Consider the following 17,605-nt stretch of genomic DNA (forward strand, 5'->3'; position numbering starts at 1 on the left):
ATATTGATTAGTACATAGGTTATCTAGTGCCAGGAAGGTACTATATAGTTGTATAAGGTGGAAGCATGTGCAACCATTGCAGCCAACTTTGCTTCAAATCACTATCCTGAAAATACAATCATACTTCTGTGGAGATGGACGCACAAATGTCCAATGTAAAAACAAAACTATGAATAAAGACTTCAGACCTGCATTATTCGGACTTCACATCCAGATCGACATTTACTTGAGTCCCAAGGAGTTAATATAAGGACAGTCAATAGCTGGCTGACACAATAACATCAACAGGATATATCTGTACATGATCAGAGATAACTGCAGTCGTTTTCTTCTCTCCATGTTCCAGTAAGACTGGCAATAAGGAAGTGATCTACCTGAGGTTTGGCATGCCCCACATTCAGAATGCACGAATTCTAATTCCTCCTGCAGACATAAGATATAGGATTTGGAATTGTGCTAATATTTCACAAGTGCCACGTTCTCACTGCTTGTTTTACACTGAGACTGGCTCACTAACCGTGTTGGTAGTACTTAATTTTTCCATCCCCATCTTTGGCTAGTAAAGTGAGTATGATCTCTTTCCTCTATCTCATTAATTGCCAGAGAGACATATAGGGAATCTTGACATCTTGTTTACAGTGACACTGAAGTGCCACCATCCTTGCGGTAGCCTCATCCAGTGCCGTAGCCCGTGTGACGTTAGCCAAAGTGTAAGGAAGGAAATGGGGCCCCTGTGTGCTGCTGTTTGAATGTTGAAATGGAACAATAATCAGGGTTCAGTGAGTCCCACAGACCTCTCACCTCGGCGCTCTTGCACCTGCTGCACCAGCGTACGCTATTCCCCTGGTCTCACCTGGGATCTTTGTTCTCATGGTACTGCAAGACCTCCCTCAACTCCCTTTAGAGCCTGTTATGCACTTATTTCTGTTTACAAATGTTGCCATGTTGTCTCCGGACGTGTTCTCGGTGTGAATGTTCATTATGGTTGGATTATTGTTGACAGCTCGAGACACTCCTCTTGTGGTGCTGATCACTTGTCACTCCATACGTAGCCAGTATTACAATAAATCTTAATTTTCATTTGGTCCTGTGTAGTAAATTAACGATGGCAATGTTAGCCGACAGAATTCTCGAACCAATGTGCACTCAGTGAAGCTATAGTCATCCATATTCCCTCAGAGTACTTAATTGAAGGACCTGTGCCCTGTCGACTGCTGTTCAGTGCAGGAGTCACCAGTGCAGGGGGCTATGAGTGACACCAGGGGCCCGCATCAGGGGCGCAACTAGACTCGACTTTCAGTGGCAGGAGTAAGGAGCTTATTTACAAGCACTTTGCACCGCTGCTGCATCACTTTAAATATGGGAAAAGGGACGTACCGGCGGTGGAAGGGGCTTGAAAATAAGCTCCTAACTCTTCAGTCAGTGGAGTGGGACAAGTATTTCAGGCAATGTAGGAGGAGATATCTTTATAGCCCATACGAAGGAAAGAAGTGCCAAACTGCAGTTTAAATGTATTAGATACACGCAATCTTATTATGAATGAGACTGGAGTCCATAGTGATCCCTAGATTCCTCACTTAGGCTCAGTTTTGGTGGTGGACCTACTTGCTGATGCCATATTGTTGATGGGTGGTGTTTGATCTATTGACTGCATATTGAAATATCGATTTGTGACATGTGAAGAGGCCAGGGTATGCCCAGACGTGGGTCCCTTGCTCACTTTGCCCCTGGATTCAGGCTAGCCGGGCGGATGAGTGGTGTAACCCCGCACCAGGTCCCAGGATGCTTGGTTCCTATCCAAGGAGGACCTGGCCTGGCAGTTTGGGCTGGACTTTTCCCATGAGAAATAGGGTCAAGATTGTTCTGCATATGGCTGGGTCCAAACTGGGGAAGCTTAGTGAGCAGAAGAACAATGATGGATTAAACCCATATCTGTGACTGGGGGTGTGCGTCTGAAAATTTTCAACACTCCGTCCATAATTTTATTGTGTTTGCTATGGGTTTAGCATGTACAGCTGTGGTGGCAGCATACCATGTTTAGCGAATCCACAGTCATGATCACACCTTCTATCTGTGTAGCCGCCCCCACTTGTGTAAAGGTCTGCATCAACGTGTAACCTATTTTATTTATTTTATTTTATTAATATATAGAGCGCTAACAATCATCCCGAAGGATATCACTGCACTAGGTATCTAGAATTCGTCATACAGCTGCCAGCGGGAATAATAGATCTATCAGATATTAGGTCTTGGGGAACAGATAGGTTTTGAATTTTTTTCCTGAAAACTAACTAGTCTACCGTAAGGCGTAGGTGTTGAGGTAGTTCGTTCCACTTCTTTGCTGCCAAATATGAGAATGAACGTCCTCCTGCCCTCACTTTCCTTATACGCTTTGTCCTGACCTGCGCTTGATGGAGTGACTGTAGGCACCTCGTTGAAACGTAGAATTCAATTTCATTCTGTAGAATTCTTGGTCCGCTACAGTGCAGTGCCTTATGTGTATGACTGAGCAGTTTAAACACTGCTCTTTGTCGCATGGGTAGCCAGTGGAGGTGTTTCGTGCACATGGATGCTGAACTACATCTGTTTTTTTTACACACCAGTTTGGCTGCAGCATTTTGTAGCACCTGTAGGAATGCAAAGAGGTAGTCTGCCATGCCTACGAACAGAGAATTGCCATAGTCCAGCTTGCTGATGAGCAGGGCCTGTGTGACTGTTCTTCTACATTCCAGTGGGATCCAGGGAAAGAGTCTTCGTAACAAATCCAGAGTTGCAAAACGCCTTCCACACAGGGATCTCACATGGTCCTTCATGGAAAGGGTATTATCAAAGAGGATGCCTACATTTTTAGCACATTGCTTGGGTGCTGGAGCATCTCCAAGGGTTTGTGGCTTCCCAAATCAGATTGGCTCCTCCGAAGATCAGGATTTCTGATTTTCCTGCGTTTAATTTCAGGCAATGTTCTGACATCAATTGTGCCATCTCTCCAAGGCAGTTTTTCAAATTTGCTTTGGTGTAATAATGCTTTTCCTCAAGCACTACCACCAGCTGAGTATCCTCCGCATAGGAGCAGATGCTGATGCCCCATTATTTACTAATTTTGCTAAGGATGACATGCATGCATTAAAAAGTGTAGGGCTCAGAGATGCTCCCTGCAACACGCCACAGCTGATGGCCCTAGGTTTAGAATAGAAATGGCCCAATTGTACTGTTAGTGTTCTGTTACTCAGAAACGAGCTGAGCCACTGTAGGGCTTTGGCATGGATTCCTTTTTCATGCAGGATATCCAGTAGTCGATTGTGCGAGACCCTGTTGAACGTTGCTGACAGTTCCAATAATATCAGGGCTACAGCTCCCCCCTGAGCGGTCAGAGATCTGATGTTATCTAGGACCACCATAAGCGTTGCCTCCATGCTATTGGTAGCCCTGAAGCCGGTTTGTGAGCTGTCTATTAGGTAATTGGACTCTAAATAGCTGGATAGTTGTCTATTCACCAACCTCTCCAAAACTTTGGCGAGGTATGGGAGCTGAGTGATCGGCCGATAGTTATCAGGGTTGTACACATCTGTTCTTGCTTTCATCAACAGGGGGGTCACTATCGCCGGCTTCCAGGCCTCAGGAGAGGCAGCAGATTTAAGAGAGTGGTAGAGTAGCTGAGCTGAGTGACATAAGGACATAATACTGCTGTGATCTGAGCAAAAATGAAGTGAGGGCAGGGGTCTAAGGGAGATCCCGATATCACTTCCCCCATCGCTTTTAGGACCTCGTCCTCTGTGGGAGGGGAGAAGTTACCCATGCTGTGGTGTTAGGGCTGAAGTAAGAATATATTCTGCTGATTTTATCAGAGAAAAATCTACTGATTTTTTCGCAGGCTTCCTTTGAAGGGGACAGTGATTGGGACATACTTGCAAGTTTACTAGGTTCCCTTACTCTTTTATACAGCTCTTTTTCTGAGTTACAGTTCTCATTAATTTGTTGCACATAGTAGGTCTTCTTAGCCTTTCTGATGGTGTTGTTATAGGTCCTAAGTTCAGACTTGTACCTTAACCTGTCAGATTCCTGCTTGGACTGTCTCTATTGGTGTTCTATCATTTTACACTTTCTTTTAAGTGCCTTCAGGTCGGAAATGGTAGTAGTTCATGCTTTCACAGTTGTTCCACATGGACATGCAGGCAGGTAAAATATTCTTTGAACACAATGGCTATCCCTCCTCCCTTCCGTACATATTTGTCTTGTTTTAGTATCATGTAATTTGCCGGTATGGCATTAGAGATATCAGTGGAGTTGTGTACGTCCAACCAGGTTTCAGTTATGAAGGCCAGGTCGAGGTTCCTCTCATTGAGAGTGTTCCAAATTTCAAGGAAGTGTTTTGGTACTGACCTGGCATTAAAGTAAATGCATGTCAGTTTTCATAAATTCACTTCTTGATAGGACCAGCCTGATGGTGTTACCAATGACAATGTAAGACAATCAAGTATGTTTGAGGGAGTGAATTAAAAGATAGCGTGCACAGTGTAAAAATAAAATGCAGTACCAAACGCAATAAAACAATTAAACAGCCACACCAATTAAAACTATCATTTTTTTAAAGGTGCCGGTAGGATTAGTTATGGGTTTGGAGAGTTTCAGGGGTAAAATCGCGCCCAATTTTAAAACTGTCTGCTAGACACCGCCATCCCTATTAGTATAGGGGCGAAAGCATGCCTTTCCATGGGGGAGTTCCTGCCACGGAAAGGCATGCGGAATCTGCTTTTGGGGGCCTGTTGCGGGCCCCAAGGGTATTGGGGGGTGTACATGGGGGGTACCTATGGTACACCCCTGTATTTGCATGTACAACGTGGCAGGCACCGCACGGTGCCTGTCACGTTGTACATTCAAATGCCCAACTTGCATTTTTGGCTTTCAGCACCACCCGCCGCAATGTTAACAATGCGATGATGAGCCCACCAGTGTCGTGGGCGCATCCTAATTGGGTGTGCGGGACCGCCGCTTGCATTGCGGGTGGTCCCATTTCCGCCCGCCATGTTAATCAGCCCCTCAGTTAAAAAACGGCTGAAAAAAATACTGTGCACAATAATAAAGTTCTATTAAATATCGATTTTCAAATATATAAAATGCAAATATTCAAAAAATATATATAATAAATACTAACATTAATTCAATAAAAATAAAATATATTTGATATATATTTTAACAAATATACCAAATAAACTTACTTTCAAAAAGTTAAACACTCATACATATATACATACTTATTAACATGTATCTATTTAAAAAAATACAATTCAACTAATATTTTTTAATTATATTATAATTTTTAAAAATGTAAATAATGCAACAAACATATATATGGGTCCAGTTGAAGGCACATCGCCGAAATGTGTAGACTGTCCATGTTTTCTGTAAAAATGGTGGTTAAATAAAAACTTAAAAAGGAAGAAATCACCTGTCCAGACTCTTCTTTTCTTGGTGCTGTGAAGTTCTTGCTGACACGGAGGGTTGGAAATCGTGGAAATATATATATATATACATATATATGTGGCCTCATCTTTTATTCATTGGGGAGGAATTGCTTATGTACTTTCACACGCCGGCCAGTGGCGTGTAAGAGGCCCCGCTCTGTCAAGTGGCAGGAGGATTGCTGGCATCAGCTGTTTCAGCTTGGTTTCCTGTTCCCGAGGTATCGGATTCTCTCCTGCCCACCTCTGCTCCTGACAACGCTATGGACGCTGCCTGAATTGGCTCGTGACTGCACGAGGAGCCAAGTGCACTGTCACTTTGACTCACAGCCCAGCGGAGTCTCGTTTCGGAGGTAGGAGCTTCACGGGGACCCAAGGGTGCCTGAGGACATTATACTCACCCGAATTGCCCTTCCCAACACATTGCGCCTTTTTTCCCTGCAGCCTTCCCCAGGCAACACACTACCAGAAACACTGCTTCCTGGGACTTGTAGTTGACTATGTGACAGCAGTGGCAGTGCGGCCACGTGACTTGGGGGCGGAACTCTCCCTCCTAAGAGGGCATAGCAGGACACTTAAAAGGCGGGTACTGGCCGGATTTCAGGTAACAGCGGCGTCTGAAGAAGGCTACAACGCCGAAATGCATCATGCCTATGCTGTTTTCCAATAAAGGTTCCCGTTGTTTCCCCTATGTGGCCTCTTATCTTTTCTTCATTGGAGAGGATTTGCTTATATATATATATATATATATATATATATATATTACCTACTGGCGGTCGCCAGTAGGTATATATAGTTAGGATTTTTTCTCTATGGGATTTTTGAAAATTCTATGTCTAATAACTTTGCCGTTTGTGGACGGAATTGGCTGCAATTTTCAGGAAAATGGCACATTTTGTTTCTGAGCAGCCTTTGAAAATTTGGGGGGGGTTCGTCAAGGGGGGGCCGAGAAAAAAGGGGGGTCCCAAAACGCGTTTTTCCATTGTTAATTTCCATAGGGCGGTTGGCCTCACTTTTAGCCCGAACGGCTGAATGGATTTGCACGAAACTTGGCAAAATTGTAGGGACTGGTAGCCCGATGTGCCTTTTGTAGGTCTCAATATATGTGCTCCAGTGGATTTTGAGAAATTAACGTTTAAAAAAAGATATATATCTGTAAGCGCGGACCGGGCAGCGGCCTAGGACGCGTACTTTTCGCGCAACGGAGCTTTGTGAAGCGAAGCTGATTGGTTCTCCGGCGTCTGTCAACATTCCAAACAGTCCGTAGTGGCCGCAAACAGTCCGTAGTGGCCGCCATCTTGTCTCTCGGTAGGATCGAGAGACAAGAGGAGGCCAAAGCGAAGGGGAAAATGACCATAAGGGGGAATAGTAGATCCTCGCTGACCCCCTAGGTTTGATGTGGAGGTTTTAAAAGGGCCCCGCGGGGCAAAAAAAAAAAATAATAATAACAATCTTACGGCTGAATGGATTTGCACGAAACTTGGCAAAATTGTAGGGACTGGTAGCCCGATGTGCCTTTGCTAGGTCTCAATATATGTGCTTCAGTGGATTTTGAGAAATTAACGTTCAAAAAAAGATATATATCTGTAACAGCGCACCGCTTCGCGTACTTTTCGCGTTACGGAGCTTTGCGAAGCGAAGCTGATTGGCTCTCCGGTGTCTGTAAACATTCCAAACAGTCCGTAGCGGCCGCCATCTTGTCTCTCGGTAGGATCGAGAGACAAGAGGAGGCCAAAGCGAAGGGGCAAATGACCATAAGGGGGCATAGTAGATCCTCGCTGATCCCCTAGGTTTGATGTGGAGGTTTTAAAAGGGCCCCGCGGGGCAAAAAAAATAAATAATAATAATAATCGAACGGCTGAATGGATTTGCACGAAACTTGGTAAAATATTAGGGACTGGTAGCCCGATGTGCCTTTGCTAGGTCTCAATATATGTGCTTCAGTGCATTTTGAGAAATTAACGTTCAAAAACAAGATATATATCTGTAACAGCGCTCCGCTTCGCGGAGATAAAATTATATCTGTATTACCTAGCTGTTGCTAACACCAGTTAGCGACGGCTAGTAGGAGATAGCGACCATCTTGGGCCCCACTTTGCATGTGAGTGATATTTATCACTAATGACATGCAAAGTGGGCATGCCAAGATGTTAGCGACTGGAAACAGTCGCTAACATCGCTATCTCCTATTATCAACTTTTGGAAATATTCGAGATAAGCGCGAATATCTCCAAAAAGTAACAGCTGCCCTGAGCAGTTCTTAGCCATGTTATCCTATGGGAGGTGGATAACATGGCTAAGAGGATTAGCTCGGTAATGCATGAATATCGCTGAGTTTTCAGCGATATTAATGCATTGCGGTCGGTTTTTATCGTATTTGCGATAAACTTTGATAATAGCAAGGTTTATCTGCGATAATTTCTGACGGTAAAAAAATCTTTGCAATGCATCGTTAGGGATAAATATCGCTTAACTTTGGTAATATGCCCCAACGTCTGTTAACGTTCGATTCGAAGGAAATCAGGAAGTGTTGAAAAACATTGTCTGCACCATCTTGTCTTTTTTCAAATGCCACACTTTTGTCGTGCACGGCAGCCATTTTAGATGCCTTGACCAGACCCACTCTGTGCACGCTGTCGATCCTTAGCATGGCTCCCCACCCTCGCAAGCATCTCCCCCAGGCAGTGGTCACCCCCGCTCTCTGTCTTATGCATGGGTAATAAACCTCCCCCCATCTGCGCTGCTCTTTCCTGAGAATCACACCCTGTGCCCGCCCGACACCTCCCTTTCGCCCTATTCACTACTGCACCCTCTGACACTCCTTTTCCTCTGTGTCCGATTGTCCAGGCTGGTCCTAGGGTATCAGCTAGCCCTGCAGATGTAGTTTATGGCCACAGCTGTAAAGATTCACCCCTCTTCAAAGGAGTTATAGTAGATCAAGGCCCACACTCGATGAGATCCGTCACAGCAGAAGCGTTGCTATTATCTGAAAACCATCCTGTATTGTGATTGGGGAGGGGACCGAGCGTGAAGCGGAAGATTCCAGGGATGACTCTTTGTACATCAAAGTTTTTACAATTATGTGTCACATTAAAAATATATAGCACTCCGACAAAGTAGTAAGATTATAAAACTTTAATAATTTATAAATATATACAAGAAAACAAAAATAGTAATAACATATAAACATTTTTAGGGAAAAACAACGAAGTAGCGGTCGGCTGTGCGAATAGTCCCAACGCAGCACAACGTCCAGATTTCCGGCGTGGGGCGGGTCATCAGTAGCAAACTGTTGTGCGAATAGTTCCAAGGCAGCAGAACGCGCTGAAATCTAGATGACACGAAAGTGATGTCTAGTAAGTTGCCACCCAGCAAATAACGGCGTGGGGCGTCGCGGGGGGTGGGTCTTCAGTAGCAAACTGTTGTGCGAATAGTTCCAAGGCAGCAGAACGATGGCACCAAGGTGATGTCCAGTAAGTTGCCGCACTGGTTTTGGTATCCTACAATGCTGCTCCGAATAACGGCGTGGGGCGCCCCGGGGGAGGCGGCGTGAACGGGCCTCTCCAGGTGGAGTGTCATCTGTTGTAGTGGGGCGCCCCTTTACCGTTTCAGTTGCCATTCCGTCCGTTTTTGGTCCACTGTGTCAAAAGCCGCAATTCAGCTGAGTTGCGCCCACTCTTGCGGTGCAGCGATAGGCGGCTGTCACAGGACTCTCAAAATGGCGGCAGGCTCTTTCCTTTTTGGGCCTGGTCCACTGAAATGGCCCTGGGACACCTTGGAAATCGGACGCTTGTCTGCTAGGTCTTGGACCCCATTCTCGAAAGCGTCCCCTCCGCCTTGAGAATTCATCAAAAGTTTTGGGGGCCCCGACTCCTGCAGGCTTCTGGTGGGGAGCGGCTGCCATGATTGCTCGCGGAATGACTACGACGGAGCTACGAGATGGTGGTGCTCTCATGCTGACGCCAGCTTCAGTCTGAAACATCCAGAAACAAGGTGGGGCTTTCATCGTTTGGAAAAAAAAAAGTTTTCATCCAATGAAAAGTGTTGTTTTTAGGTCATATGATCAAGCCTTCCATCATTAGGAAACCAAAAGTAAAATGAACCAATGAAAAGTTTTATAAACAAGTCACATGACCTGTTATGCGGCATAGGGTATAAAATGCGGAGAAAATACGTTGGCACGTGAGGCGGCGTCAGTAGCGGACCGATGTGCGAATAGGCCGAAGGCAACACAGCGCGCCAAGATCCGGATGGCACCGAGGTGGTGTCCAGCAAGTTGCAGCACTGGTGTGGCCATCCTACAATGTTGAAAGTCGGCGTGGGGCGCCCCGTTGGCCTGTGAGTTTGCGTCAGTAGCGGACCGATGTGCGAATAGGCCGAAGGCAGCACAACGCGCCAAGATCCGGATGGCACCGAGGTGGTGTCTAGTAAGTTGCCGCACTGGTGTGGCCATCCTACAATGCTGAAAGTCGGCGTGGGGCGCCCTGTTGGCCTGTGAGATGGTGTCAGTAGCGGACTGATGTGCGAATGGGGCCAAAGGCAGCGCAACAATATTTTCTGACTGACACCACAAGGCGCTGAGATGCCAAGATCCGGATGGCACCGAGGTGATGTCTAAGTTGCGGACTGATGTGCGAATGGGGCCAAAGGTAGCGTAACAATATTTTCTGTATGGAAGATACCACTAGGCGTTGAGATGCCAAGATTCGGATGGCACCGAGGTGATGTCTAGCAAGTTGCTGCACTGGTGTGGTCATCCTACAATGCTGAAACTCGGCGTGGGTCGCCCCATTAGCCTGTGAGATGGCGTCAGTAGCGGACCGATGTGCGAATAGGCCGAAGGCAGCACAACGCGCCAAGATCCGGATGTCACAGTGGTGGTTTCATAGTTGAGAGGCACTTCATCTGCAGTGGGGCGCCGAGATCCGGATGGCACCGAGGTGATGTCTAGCAAGTTGCTGTACTGGTGTGGTCATCCTACAATGCTGAAAGTCGGCGTGGGGCGCCCCATTAGCCTGTGAGATGGCGTCAGTAGCGGACTGATGTGCGAATGGGGCCAAAGGCAGCACAACGCACCAAGATCCGGATGGCACCGAGGTGGTGTCCAGCAACTTGCCGCACTGGTGTGGCCATCCTACAATGCTGCGCCGAAAGTCGGCGTGGGGCGCCCCGTTGGCCTGTGAGTTCGCGTCAGTCAGTGGGGGCTGTTTGAGGATCTGACTGCATTGGAAAGCAATGTGATGCTGTGCGTCGCCCCCAAGATGGAGGTTCCTCGGCTGCAGTGGGGCGCCCCTTGGTGTTTCACTCGCTATGCAGCTGAGTTGCGTGCGCACTTGTGGCGAATAGGCCGAAGGCAGCACAACGCGCCGAGATCTGGATGGCACCGAGGTGGTGTCCAGCAATTTGCCGCACTGGTGTGGCCATCCTACAATGCTGCGCCGAAAGTCGGCATGGGGTGCCCCGTTGGCCTGTGAGGTGGCGTCAGTAGCGGACCGATGTGTGAATAGGCCGGAACCAGCACAAGGCGCCAAGATCCGGATGGCACCGAGGTGGTGTCATAGTTGAGAGTTCTGAGCAGCGCTTGTAACACTGTCTGAAGCTTATTTGCACCTGCTGCAGCTTCACTATTGCCCTGGTGTGGCCTAAGATCGCCCATGACATAGGCGGCCACCTCCCGGGGTCCGGCGGAACTTTTTTCCTTTTCCTTTGTGCATCTTGTCCCACAATCCGTTTGACCTGAAGACACGACCAGGTCCCTGAATGTGTGCAGGGGGACGCTATTGATTGAATCAAAATGGCGGCTTCACACAAAGCTGACTCAAGCGTTGCTGCTGATGCTATACAGAGAAAAACTGGTTTTCAGTTTGTACATTCTTCAGGATTTTTCCATCCAAGGCTGGTTGAGAGTTTGTATAACAATGGCTTCAGATTTTCAACATACTACTCTTCAACATTCTTCCTAAATGTAACAATGTGAGACTCACTAGGAGAACGGTGTAGTGAGGGCCACAAACGGCTGTTTGTCTTTCCTTTCAAAATGCTGCCAACAATATTTTCGGAATGGAAGACAACACAAGGCGCTGAGATTCGGTTGGCACCGAGGTGGTGTCCAGCAAGTTGCCGCACTGGTGTGGCCATCCTACAATGCTGCGCCGAAAGTCGGCGTGGGGTGCCCGAAGGGGGGGGGGGAGGCGGCGCAAACGAGCCTCTCCCGCTTCTCCATGTGGAGGCAGTTCATCTGCAGTGGGGCGCCGAGATCCGGATGGCACCGAGGTGGTGTCTAGCAAGTTGCCGCACTGGTGTGGCCATCCTACAATGCTGCGCCGAAAGACGGCGTGGGGTGCCCGAAGGAAGTGTCCTTATCCAGGGCATTATCGCTGTATCATGTCCTCCACTAAAATGGCCCTGGGACACCTTAGAACTCGGACGCTCGATTTTTTTTTCCTTTCCTGTACATGCAAAAAAAGGTAAATGCCCGGTACGTTACACGCTTCATCTGCCACGATGAACTCTCCAGAGGAACCGAAAAAAAATATAGTTGTGGTAACTATACCATGCATCGTCATATGGAGAGGTGGCACCAATTAATTATAGTGCTGCATAAAAGAGAGATTTGGAGGAGAACCCCTGACCTGCTAGTACATTCATCAAAGAAGTGGCACTGAGAGCTTCAGAGGCAAGGGAAACGGTCCCAAATATTTAGAAGAACTTTGGAAAGATTAAAATGACATGTTTAGATTGTGGCAAATTAATTTCATGTGGACAGATGAGTGTTACTCTAATAAATACAGCATATGAACATCATCATAGTCGATGGTTGGTAGAGACATTTTGACTATATCCTGGACCTGCCCGTCCTCGCCCAAAATGGCGCCGGAATAAATGGGACTCGTAACTCCTTGTTGTGTACTGGTTGCAGAACCTTGAAATCACGAGATACGTATGCAGTTTTGAAGCACATGGCGGGCGGGGACGAGAATTGATTGAATATTTCGACATCCCTATTGATATTAAGTTCTGATGTGTTATTGATTACTGTACTGTTGAAAGTTCGAATTAACGTCACCCATGGTACTTGCCCGCAAATGTATATCTAGATAATTTTATTGTAACTGGCCCTGTCGTATTTTAATTATAAAATGTACGTCCACCGATTCCGTAACTGTTAGACACCTTAGTTCTTGCAACCTAATGGCCCGCCCGTTACGTTCCTCTACAGTGTAAATGTCTACTCATCACATACGATTACAGTTTGCTCCGTGGCCGGCCCACGTGGTTATAGGCTCGTATTTGTATAATGAAATTTTCACAATAAAGGTTTTTAAAAGAAAACATGGTAGTAGTATATACATTGGTAAAGTTTGTAATAATAGTCACTGTTTTAGAATCATTAAAAGGCAAGTGAAATAAAGCAGACCAATTACATGAAGGGTAAAAGGTATAATACGAAGGAACGCAGTAAAGATAAATGGTCAAGGGCTGTTGTGTTTTCTATTCCTGCAACATAAAGTGATCGATAAGAATCTCATATTCAGGCGTATCGGCGACTAAGACAGCAGGTCGACCCTCTTTTGCTCAACGGCTCCATCATGGGACGAAGAAACGCTCTTTTTCTCGAAAAAAGAATATATTTTACTTGCAGGACAGTTGTAAAATTTCCGGGAAAGTACATTAGCCTGGAACATTATAACATATATTTAAGAAAAAATAATGTTCGGAAGTAATGAAAAGCGTAATTTTTAGGTCATATGACCAAGCCTTTCATCATTACAATAAGAAAAGTAAAATGAACCAATGAAAAGTTTTATTAACAAGTCACATGACTTGTTATGCTTACGTTACGCGCTGCGCGCCCCGGATGACTTCCGGATGCGCTAACGCGGCGCGTCATATGACGCATTACGCGACAACGCAGGTCCAGAATATAGTCAAAATGTCTCCACCAACCAGCGGTCGGAACACAACCCCTTTCAGCAGGCTAAATAGTTCTGTTAAATGAGAACAGAAGGGACAGGCAACAAGAACCATCAGTGAAAGAGGGGAGGGCTAGTTCTTCTCTACCGGGTTACATTGGGGCGCTACCGGAACTGATCGAATTGGTAGTCTACAGTGTTTCTGGATGTTTCAGACTAAAGCTGGGGTTAGCATGAGAGCAGCATCATTTCGTAGCTCCGTCGTGGCCATTCCGCAACCAATCATGGCAGCCGCTCTTTATCGTTATTTTGGGCGGGGTGGGTGGCGGAGCCGAGCTGTTTTGCAGCCATCATTGTGTGGAGTTCAGTTCATCTCACTAGTTTTGTATTTGTCATGAGGGGTTGTTCCTAATGTTTCTATTTTAGCGAGGTCAAAAAGAGATCCCATTAGTGGCCTACTGATTTTGCTCGATTCCTTTTCTTTTTTTTACACGATTTTTCGTTATCTGCAAAGACTAAACAGAGTATTGCGACTCTGTGTTTGTTTGTAAATAGAGAATGAACCAAAGAGAACTAATTCTAAAACAGTAAATACTTGGATAACAATCAATCAAATGGAGAGAGAAGCAGGCACGACGGATTACAACGGGGGCAAAGGCCTGCGTTAACTACCTTTCACTATCTGCAAAGAGAGAGTACTCCTAATAGAAATGAGGGGGGGGGCACCATTCAAAGCAGATCAGTGTGCATAAACACGAAAATGTTTTCACTTACCACGTACTTGACATTCGACAGCTTATGATATTTGCTATTAAAAAACCATTGAAATTCACTGAAAAAACCATAGGTTATAGACCATATATAGTTAGGAATTAGCATTTACAAAACCTTGAAAATTCACTGAAAAAACCATAGGTTATAGACCATATATAGTTAGGAATTAGCATTTAAAAAACCTTATTTTACTCACACAAAACCATTGAAATTCCATATATAGTTAGTTGCACTAACTATATATTGCGCACCCGCAATCCACTGCTGATCATGTCACATATTACATCATTCATGACATGGTCAGTGACATCACTGATGACATCTCAAATGACATCACTGATGACATCTCACTTGACATCAATGATCACATCACTGATGATATCATTCATGTGATAATACAATGCATCTCCTCACACTCTAATATAACCTCCGTTACACCCAGTGTTAAATACAGAGTATAATTTTTGAAACCATTGACACACCAATACTAGTTACTACATACGCACTCACTGATTCCTATGTCTACACACACATTCACTCATACAATCATTCATACATACAATCACTCATCTTGACAACACTATCATATGCACTCATACACCTATACAGACACTCACACTCTGCCACTCATCCATGGAGTTACTCACACACCTAGTCAGTCCTGAAAAGAATCAATCACACTTCCATTTTCTCATCTATACAGTTAAACACAGAACACCTTACATTTTTTAAACATATACTAACACATACTTACTCTCTTATAGAATCACTGATACAAGTACACATTGATCTGCACAGAGTCACACACCTCCCAGCCAGCCATACACACACTCAGTCTCCCATACAAATACTTGTGCAACCAATCAATAACCCATATAGCTACTTATATAGCTACTGATCAACACATGAAGCAGCTTGCACAACAACAGACATACTGATGCACACTTTCAGACAGTTTAGTCACTAACCCGTGCATTCAGTAAGACGCATTTAATCACTCACTCATACAGTCAATCACGCACCTACTAAAACCTTCATTCAGACACTTATACATCCACTCATTCTTCAATATGTAAAACATATTTAAACTTTACAGAAACACATAATCACTGGATGTTGTCATCAGTGATGTCATCAGTGATGTCACTGACCATGTCATGAATAATGTAATATGTGACATGATCAGCAGTGGATTGCGGGTGCGCAATATATAGTTTGTGCAACTAACTATATATGGAATTTCAATGGTTTTGTGTGAGTAAAATAAGGTTTTTTAAATGCTAATTCCTAACTATATATGGTCTATAACCTATGGTTTTTTCAGTGAATATATATATATATATATATATTTATATATATATATATATATATATTACCTACTGGCGGTCGCCAGTAGGTATATATAGTTAGGATTTTTTCTCTATGGGTTTTTTGAAAATTCTATGTCTAATAACTTTGGCGTTTGTGGACGGAATCGGCTGAAATTTTCAGGAAAATGGCACATTTTGTTTCTGAGCAGCCCTTGAAAATTTGGGGGGGGGTTCGTCCAGTGGGGGCCGAGAAAAAAGGGGGGTCCCAAAACGTGTTTTTAACATTGAGTTTTCCATAGGGCGGTTGGCCTCACTTTTAGCCCGAACGGCTGAATGGATTTGCACGAAACTTGGCAAAATTGTAGGGACTGGTAGCCCGATGTGCCTTTTGTAGGTCTCAATATATGTGCTCCAGTGGATTTTGAGAAATTAACGTTTAAAAAAAGATATATATCTGTAACAGCGGACCGGTTAGCGCTCTGGTTCGCGGACTTTTCGCGCAACGGAGCTTTGTGAAGCGAAGCTGATTGGTTCTCCGGCGTCTGTCAACATTCCAAACAGTCCGTAGCGGCCGCCATCTTGTCTCTCGGTAGGATCGAGAGACAAGAGGAGGTCAAAACAAAGGGGGAAATAACTATAAGGGGGCATAGTAGATCCTCGCTGACCCCCTAGGTTTGATGTGGAGGTTTTAAAAGGGCCCCGCGGGGCAAAAAAAAATAATAAAAATAATAATCGAACGGCTGAATGGATTTGCACGAAACTTGGCAAAATATTAGGGACTGGTAGCCCGATGTGCCTTTGCTAGGTCTCATTATATGTGCTCCAGTGGATTTTGAGAAATTAACGTTCAAAAAAAGATATATATCTGTAACAGCGCTCCGCTTCGCGTAACGGAGGTTTGCGAAGCTGATTGGTCATTCTGTCACTGGGCTATAGTTGGGCTACATCTGGCTGATATTTGGGCTACATTTGTTTTTTTGTGTGTCTGGCGGCCATCTTTGGGCTACATTGGGCTACATTGGGCTTCATTGGGCTACATTCGGCTAATTAGCAAATAGCTCATCGCAAACTAGGAATGGTAAAGAATCGCTATTTATTCCTTAAAGTTCGCTATTTAGGAAATGCAAATAACTTTGATGATACATATGGCGGTTCATCTCTAACAAGATAAGAAGCATAGGGATAGATTTATGATGACTGGCGCATCACCAGGGATGTGTTAGTCATTCTGTGCCGCTGTTCCGTCACCTATGGTGTGCTGCATTTACAATGCGGCGCATCACGGGGCAAAAACAGCACAGATGCGTGATGTATCTGTGCCGTAAAGGTGGCGCATTGCTGGAGTTGTATCGCAAGTGTGATGAAGCTCCAGCAAGGGTCGGGGGTGCCCCTGTCGCAGGGTTTCTGTTCTCACACAGAACTGTGGACAGAGGATTGGAACCTCGGCGAATTAGGGTGTCCCAAAACTCACGTTAGTAATCAAAAACTATTTAGCAAGCTAGGTACAGTGTCACATTGGATATAACAAACTCTCAATGTTTAGACAATCCAGAATATGAACTTATAGTACCTCAGGATACGTGGAACTCATGAACAGTCGGTCGTTATATATTTCTTAGAAACCAGAACATGGAGTTAAGAAGAACACATGTGTATTTGAAATGTTTATTTACTAATGCCGTCTTCTCAGGCGTAGTACCTTAGATAATAAAAGTACACATATTATCAGTAGCAAAATTACCAGCATAGTTACTAGTACATAAAAAGTGAATGGTGATAGTATGTTAACATGCTGTAAATGAATAAGAGTTAGCAACACTTATAAGCAGCCGCGGGCCGTGCAGGGAGTTACGGTGAGGCAGGGAGGCGGGGAGGGGGAGAAGCAGGGTGGAGAATACAAGTACACATATTATCAGTAGCAAAATTACCAGCATAGTTACTAGTACATAAAAAGCGAATGGTGACAGTATGTTAACATGCTGTAAATGAATAAGAGTTAGCAACACTTATAAGCAGCCGCGGGCCGTGGAGGGAGTTACGGTGGGGCAGGGAGGCGGGGAGGGGGAGGGGCAAGGTAGAGAGGGCTCCACCCTGCTTCTCCCCCTCCCCGCCTCCCTGCCTCACCGTAACTCCCTCCACGGCCCGCGGC

Source organism: Lissotriton helveticus, chromosome 4_1 (assembly GCF_964261635.1).
Source record: "Lissotriton helveticus chromosome 4_1, aLisHel1.1, whole genome shotgun sequence".
In the NCBI taxonomy this organism is placed as follows: domain Eukaryota; kingdom Metazoa; phylum Chordata; class Amphibia; order Caudata; family Salamandridae; genus Lissotriton; species Lissotriton helveticus.